This window comes from Engraulis encrasicolus, chromosome 11, assembly GCF_034702125.1.
Source record: "Engraulis encrasicolus isolate BLACKSEA-1 chromosome 11, IST_EnEncr_1.0, whole genome shotgun sequence".
NCBI lineage: Eukaryota > Metazoa > Chordata > Actinopteri > Clupeiformes > Engraulidae > Engraulis > Engraulis encrasicolus.
In genome coordinates this window covers 27,014,113-27,021,612 of record NC_085867.1, presented here as the reverse complement: position 1 = coordinate 27,021,612, position 7,500 = coordinate 27,014,113, and positions in this window count along the sequence as shown.

Below are 7,500 nucleotides of genomic sequence, written 5' to 3'. Positions count from 1 at the left end.
CTAGCTTGCTGTATTATACACTCTGCACACAGGTACTGAACTGAGACCTACAGCACAGTCAAACAGCAGGACGGGGAGGGAGAGAGAGAGAGAGGGAGGGAGGGAGAGAGAGAGAGAGAGAGAGAGAGGGAGGTGAGAGAGGGAGGGAGGGAGAGAGAGAGACAGGGAGGGAGAGAGGGGGTGAGAGGAAGAGAGGGAGGGAGTGATACAGGGAGGGAGGGAGAGGATGAATGAGATAGATTGAGGGAGGAGAGGAAAGGAGGGAGGTGGGTGTGTTAAAAAGGCATGAAGGTACATAGTCTGAAGAGATCAGAATTATGCGGTAATATGCTTATATATGCTTATATATGCTTATATGGGTGGGAGACGTGACGCCTTGTTTTTTCGTAACATTGGTTAAGAAGCTACAAAACTGTTATTTTTCCTTTAAAAAACATATGTCAATGAAAGAAGATGTGGTACATTATGTTTCATATTAGTCTTAGATGAGAAGAAACATTTTTGTTAAGATTTATGTAAAGGTTTATATGTCAAATATCCTGCGGTGTGACTGTAACATTAATGAAACCTGGAATATAATATATATATAAATTAACCAATAACATTTTGAATAATGTATGAAGCATTTGGCATGATTACATAAATATTAACTTTAGATTAAGATATGTGAATGTGAATAAAACTGAAGACAGTAATATTAACTACAAGTTCAATTTCGTAACACAAATTGCGTCCTGTGGGGTGACATGAATGTCATGGTTTGTGAATGGGCAGCTGCAAGGCCAACTACAAGGGTCTTAAAGACTGGCTCCTAACCAGTCAGTACCTCAGTTATTGGAGAGTGCTGTGGAAGTTTAAGGTGACTCTTAACCTCTTAATATGTCTTCATATTGCAATGTTTCTGTCACGCAATGCTTAGGTTCATTTTATGGTGTCCTGTGGTGTGACTGCTTTTATAGGAGGAAAAAAAGTTTTTTTATAAATTAAAACACATATTAAGATTAAACACAATATCATTATCAAGTTAGCATGAGCTCAGATGTCAGTCATGTATACAAAAGGATTAAAATGGCCATAATGCAGTGAATTCCCTGTGGTGTGACTCCATTTTCCTGCGGTGTGACATGCCTATGCAATGTGTTGATGCAAGACACATTTCTCCAAAAATGGTAAACATAAGGTGAAATTCCACAGACCACTAAGTGCTTTATTTTTTTCTATTTTTTCCCAATTTTTATCCATCATTTTTTTCAGGAATTAGAAAAACTTTTTTTTTTTTTTGCGTTACGCCCAACGCTTAAATGTCAACCACCCATATACATAAGAGTGAGGAAGGAGGGAGGAGGCATGAGAGGGAGAGAGTTGGCTAAAAAGGCACGAGAGTACTAAGAGACTAGAGGCGAGACGTATGCAGTCAGAATACATAATTTATGTACAGCATAATTTAGAGGGATAATGAGAAAGGTTGGCTGAGAAAAGGAGAAAGGGATTTGGAAGATCAGAAAAGAGGGCATGCGAAATGAAAGACTTTCAGAGACCAGAGAGAGAGAGAGAGAGAGAGAGAGAGAGAGAGAGAGAGAGAGAGAGAGAGAGAGAGAGAGAGAGAGAGAGAGAGAGAGAGAGAGATCTATATAAGAAAGAATAGATAGGCCTAAGGTGTTGCAGCTACTTCCCCCACTGAAAGAAGAACAGTAATGAGGCCTCTAGGCCTATTTCATGAGATGTACATGTTCAGGCATATGGACAGAGGCTGTTCCAATCTTCGTACTTTCCGCCCTTCCCGCACTGTGTTTGGGTACGCAGGGCGGTTCCATTTCTAATCGCGGCGGTGAAGTGTACTGTAAACTACCCGGATAACGCCCTCAAACCGACCGTTTTTTGAAGTGTGGAGTTATGTACACTTTTCGCACTCAACGGCCGCCATGTTTGTTACGTAGTTTCCTCTCTGGTTGAGTGTCAGATTGCTCAAACTGCCGAATCTCAGTGATGACAGCATAGCTTTGATGCCAAAGACAATAGCCATGTGTATAAGAGAAAGAGGTAACTTTTAAAAATGGTCAACATAAGGAACAGTGTCTTCAGTGATGAATTGTACATTGGCGGTTGGTAAACTCTGATGACACGCGACAACCGTCATTTCCGTGAAGTGTATCAGACAGAACGTGAATTGGACCTGCACTTCACCCTCAAATTTAGCCGTTAAGTTGAGGGTGGAAAGTGCTGGTATCACAGTACACAGTGCAGAGTGTGGAGAATGGAACACGCTCACAAACACACCAACGCAGTTGAATACAGTAAATCACAGTCGTGAGGTTAAAACAGAGCTCGGTTGGGCATTAATGAGACACAGTAGTGGTAGGTCTATGACTGTGGCTGTGACTGTGGCTGTGGGTGTTATATTCAGGGCATTCCCCTGACTCTCCCTGCCTGGAAAGATCCCGTCCAAAAGCAGAACAGGCACAGACACAGACACTTCTCAAAATGCACACTTGACATACCAGCGCCGGTGGCAAGACGTGCTGACTGTCACTGGCTGGCTGGCTGGCTGGCTGGCTGGCTACATTTAGGTCACAAGGCAACAAGGCAACAAGGCAGGAAGACATGAAGGCCGGAAGGCAGGTTGTGTTGCCATGGCCACCAGAAGGAAGCTGAGCTCATGTGGGTCTCAGGGGAAACCAGGAAGTGAGTAGGCGATTGGCTTCTCTTCTCATAAGACGTTTACAGCACGGTCGGAGGCCCAGATTAAACCCAGTGGACTTGCCTTCACTCGCCCACCTTAGCAGGGCTTACCCCCCCCCCGGCAGTTCATCTGAGTGGGAGTGTGTGTGTGATGGGTGGTGGTGACAGGGAATTATCTCCTTCACCCAGGATACTTATTACACTAATTATATGTTTTATACAGCCATTATACTGTGATATAAAGATATTGACAAATGCAGACGGATGGCTGTATTTTTTTCCGATCTATTGCTACTGCAGGCAAATTGAAATGATGTGTTAGTGTTACACATATTCTCTTTTCAGAGAAGATGTTAAGTGCATAGATTACAGGAAAAACCTAGAAGTTGCCGAATTATTAACTAAAATGTCGTGTCACTCAAACGTTAGTCAAGTTTGTAAAGGTCATATGTGTGTGTGAGCGAGAAAAGCTGAGGAAATGGAGTATGTGAGAGTCTGCAGTGGGCCAATCCCCTGACACACTTGAGTCTTATATAAGCAGTCAAGCCAGCTCTCTCTCTCTCTCTCTCTCTCTCTCTCTCTCTCTCTCTCTCTCTCTCTCTCTCTCTCTCTCTCTCTCTCTCTCTCTCTCTCTCTCTCTCTCGATAGATAGATAGAGTTACATATACAGTATGTGTGTGTGCATTAGGTAGCCAACCTGTGTGTGTGTGTGTGTGTGTGTGTGTGTGTGTGTGTGTGTGTGTGTGTGTGTGTGTGTGTGTGTGTGTGTGTGTGTGTGTGTGTGTGTGCGTGCGTGCGTGCGTGCGTGCGTGTGTCCAGCTGCATTATGTAATTATTTGCTCAAACAATAGTCCCAATCTCAGCATTTCACAATGTTGTCCTCAGGTGAAAGATTTGGGCCGTTTTTTTTCTTCGCCTATTTTCACTCAAAATTCTACAGGCCGGTTTATGAAAGAGTTGGATTAGCCTAAATGAAATGGCTCTTTCTGGTTGCAAGAGTTAATTTATGTCCAATTCTACCATTCTAATGTAGGCCTATAGAAAAATATGAATAAAAAGTTCCAAGAAATCACGAAAGTTCTAAAAACGCCACATTGACATCCAAATCGACAATAAGAGTACTTCATTTAAAAGAAATCCATATATCAGTATGTCAAATACATTAGAGATAGTCTTCCCTCATATTTCAAATGAGTTGTATGTATCTTCACTGGAACTGTCTGATGGCAACACAGGGTCATTCGGTGCGTGTGTTACCTCATTGCAGGTCAAACAAATTGTTTCGCCATTGATCAGAACACTTGTGCAAAGGTTGTCCGATGCGATGGCTGGGAGCTTTTTATAAATGTGCCATGGGAACAGATAGTTTCTGGCACAACTGAGTCTTTCCAAGGAAGTCTGTCGACACAGGCCTTCGGAGAGTTTCTCTGGTGTGTTTGTATTGGCGTAACTTTTCTAGGTTCAGGGTCTTTTCGAAAATCATGCCATTTGAGCCAACCATTCAGGTTAACGCTACACCATGTTTTTTTTCAACATTGATTTGATGTTCCTAAAATTAGGGATTAATCCGTTTTGAAACAGGGTGAGAGGCAAATTGCTGAACCTGAATGGTCCTCCATGAATGTAATGCAATATCACTCGGTTATCTTTGAGGAGAACAAAGAGAGAGAAAAGACAGAGCCTTGTTATACTTGATCTCGATTCTCATCTCTCTATATGGTCTGGATCTAGTTTTATGGGGCAAAATGACCATCGCCAAACCACAGTTAACCCATTTTAGCCTGATGCACCGAATATGTTATTTGACCTTTGGCACCTACAGCGACATATACTCTCTTGAGATTGAATATATTATAGCTGAATTAATACATTCTAATGCAAGACAAGAGTCTTTAACGGCAACTTATTTCGTGTTTTATGTGCTTTGGAGGCTGAGATATTTAGGTTTTAATAGATGGCACCTTATCTTAAAAAGGGCTTAGGCATTCAGCAGGCGTTTTTTGCAGGTGCCTTAGGCTAAAATGTAGAGTAGAGTATCATTTACTGATCCCGAGACCTTAAAAGAATAAAAACAGAATAAACAAGACATTACACACATCACACACATAATACAGTGAATGGGGGGCGGACAAAGGAGGGGAGTTAATACAAGCCTATTCATACGCCACAATCAAATTTTTACAAGACCAGGTTACTGTACAGAAATTCTATCCCTCAAATTGACACTGGTGCCAAAAAGTTTATAACGTGTTGTCAGTTTTCAGTCAAAGTGTTTTGCCTTGGCCCGAGATGGAGTAAATCCCCTCTTCACTGGAAAAATGGTAAGTTGTCAGAAGAATTTAACGTTTGACACTGAACCCCTTTTGTGTTCCTCAGAGAACCTTTAGCGCTATAATATCCCCCATGATGCAACGGAAGGCTCTTGGAGAAGCCTTGAGGAAAAAATGGGGAAAGGATCACGTTGCTATCTTTAAAGGGACACTGTTATTGAATGATACTTTGCTTATAGGTTATATTTATATTAAATTCATGCTGTCCATTTACTAATGTTACCTTTTTCATGAATGACCTTTTCATGTAGCCTGGTGAACCAGCGCCACCCGCTGGACGGCAACATGTTTTGTCTACGGGTGGGTCTGGCCTCGCATAATGATTCAATGAAGCCAGAATGCCATGAATCTGGCAAACCAATTACAACGCAAAGATGTGTTTTGAATCAAAGTGGGCAGGGTTTTGAGGGAAGGTTGTTCTCATGAACAATCTTCGGATGTATTATGCATCGAGGCCAGACTAAATTAGACATCCACATTTAGTCTGGTTTATCAGGCTACTTTTCATGAACTTGCCACCACCATCAAATTCTAAGTATTCATTATGACTGGAAAATTTGCACTTTTCATACATGAAAAGGGGGATCTTCTCCATGATCCGCCATTTTGAATTTCCAAAAATAGCCATTTTAGCTGCAAAGAACACTGTACTTGGACCATACTAGTAAAAATGTGTTTATTACTTAGTAAACTTTCATGTAAAGATCAAATTTGGCAATAGGCAGCCCAGTTTCAATGAGCAGCATAGTTGCAGTATCTTTTTTGACCATTTCCTGCACATTGTCCCTTTAACAAATTAACTCTTTTGCAAGCAGAGTGCAAATCCTTCCCCCTTTCTCCTCAAGTACGTTTTTCAATAGGCCTAGTGCACCTGCTGTTTTTCTTATGGATGTGCACACTCTCCACTCTACTTTGAGGAACCTTTCACATGTTTACAGTGTGAGCAGGAGTGCTGCGAGTGAATACTTGTATGGGTTGTCTGTATGTCCTTTCATGATCTGAATAATTGCACCTTGAAATATCAACAGGATGTGATCCGCGCTGGGCTGATGAGTTGCCTTGTCCTGTGTGCGTGCAAAAGTGCGTGTGTGAAAAGAACACTCAGTCATATTCAGTAGCAGCCAAACTAGGTCTTCGCCTCTCATTGTCTCCACAGCCTCGCCACTGCTGCACAATTACCTGTCTGGCGTCTGGCAAGCTGACCTTCACATGTCCACAGTGGTTCATTTCATTTACAGTCATTTCATAACATAGATCAAAACCGCCACCTTTGAAATATTGAACAATGAACATATAGCTAACATAGCTACCAATTAACATAGGCTACCTATGCACATCTGTGTGACATCAAAGGGTAGGCCTAAATAAAGTTCCTTTTTGTTCAGTTATTAATCTACCGTGGTGGTACCTAATATTGCGTGACATTTGATGTTTTAACTTCCCCGCAGGTTGGTTCAAGACCTTTTCAATGGCACAACTTTACATTTGTTTCCCCTCTCAACTTATGACATAATCACATGAACTTCCCCTTCAGTTTCATTTTGACTTTTGTACTTGTAATCGTCTCAGCCTACCGATCAACCCACCTATTAGCCACACCACCTCTATCTTCCCCTCATCTGTTCCATCAGATATGGCCCCTGTTATAAATATGCTATTACCAGAATAGCAATGACCAAGTCATAATATATTACTAAAGGCTCTGTTTAATGTCGTTGTGTAGTACTATGGTGTATTCTCGATTATGGTGTATTCTCGATTCTCATACATTCTACTAAGCACCAGTGGAGGCTCATTGTGGCCTATCTATCAATAGGCCTATATCCATCAATATGGTCGATGTACTCATAGCATACTCAGGGACGCTGACGAGGGTGGTGGGTGCACAAAGGGGTCAGATGTCCCAGGCCTAGGGAGAGATTGGCCCGAGAATAATGTCCTCGTAATATTGTATCAGGGGTGGCCCCTACAGATGCAACGGAGAACATTGTAGAGGTTTGCTATAATCAGACAAAGACACCGCACCCCCTCAACTGTGAACAGAGTATGTAGAGTTTGTGATTGTGATGAAAGACAAAGACTAATCGGAACCCCTCCTCTCTGTAATCACAGTGTGTGTAAGGCAAGTGGGTTTCTCCGCACAAAGTTTAAGACAAGTGTACGTAGGGATTTCTCCATGCAGTATGTTAGGCAAGTGTACAGTTTTGTTCCATGCAGAGTGTGACAAGACAAGTGGCCCAGTTAGCCTTCAGATAATCCCCTCTCTGATCTCAGGGATGAGTGTTTCAGGGGGCAGATTAAAAAAAGAACAAAAAAAGAAAAGCAACTCGAAATTGCTCTAATGGGCCGTCGTCATGGGAATGACATCATGGCCGGGCCCATATCTGATGGAGACAGCGGCGGCCAGCGCAGCTCTCAGTCTGAGCGTGTGCAGTGCGGGTCTGTGGAGGACATGCAGGCATTATCTGATGGCCATGTCCGCTATCACATT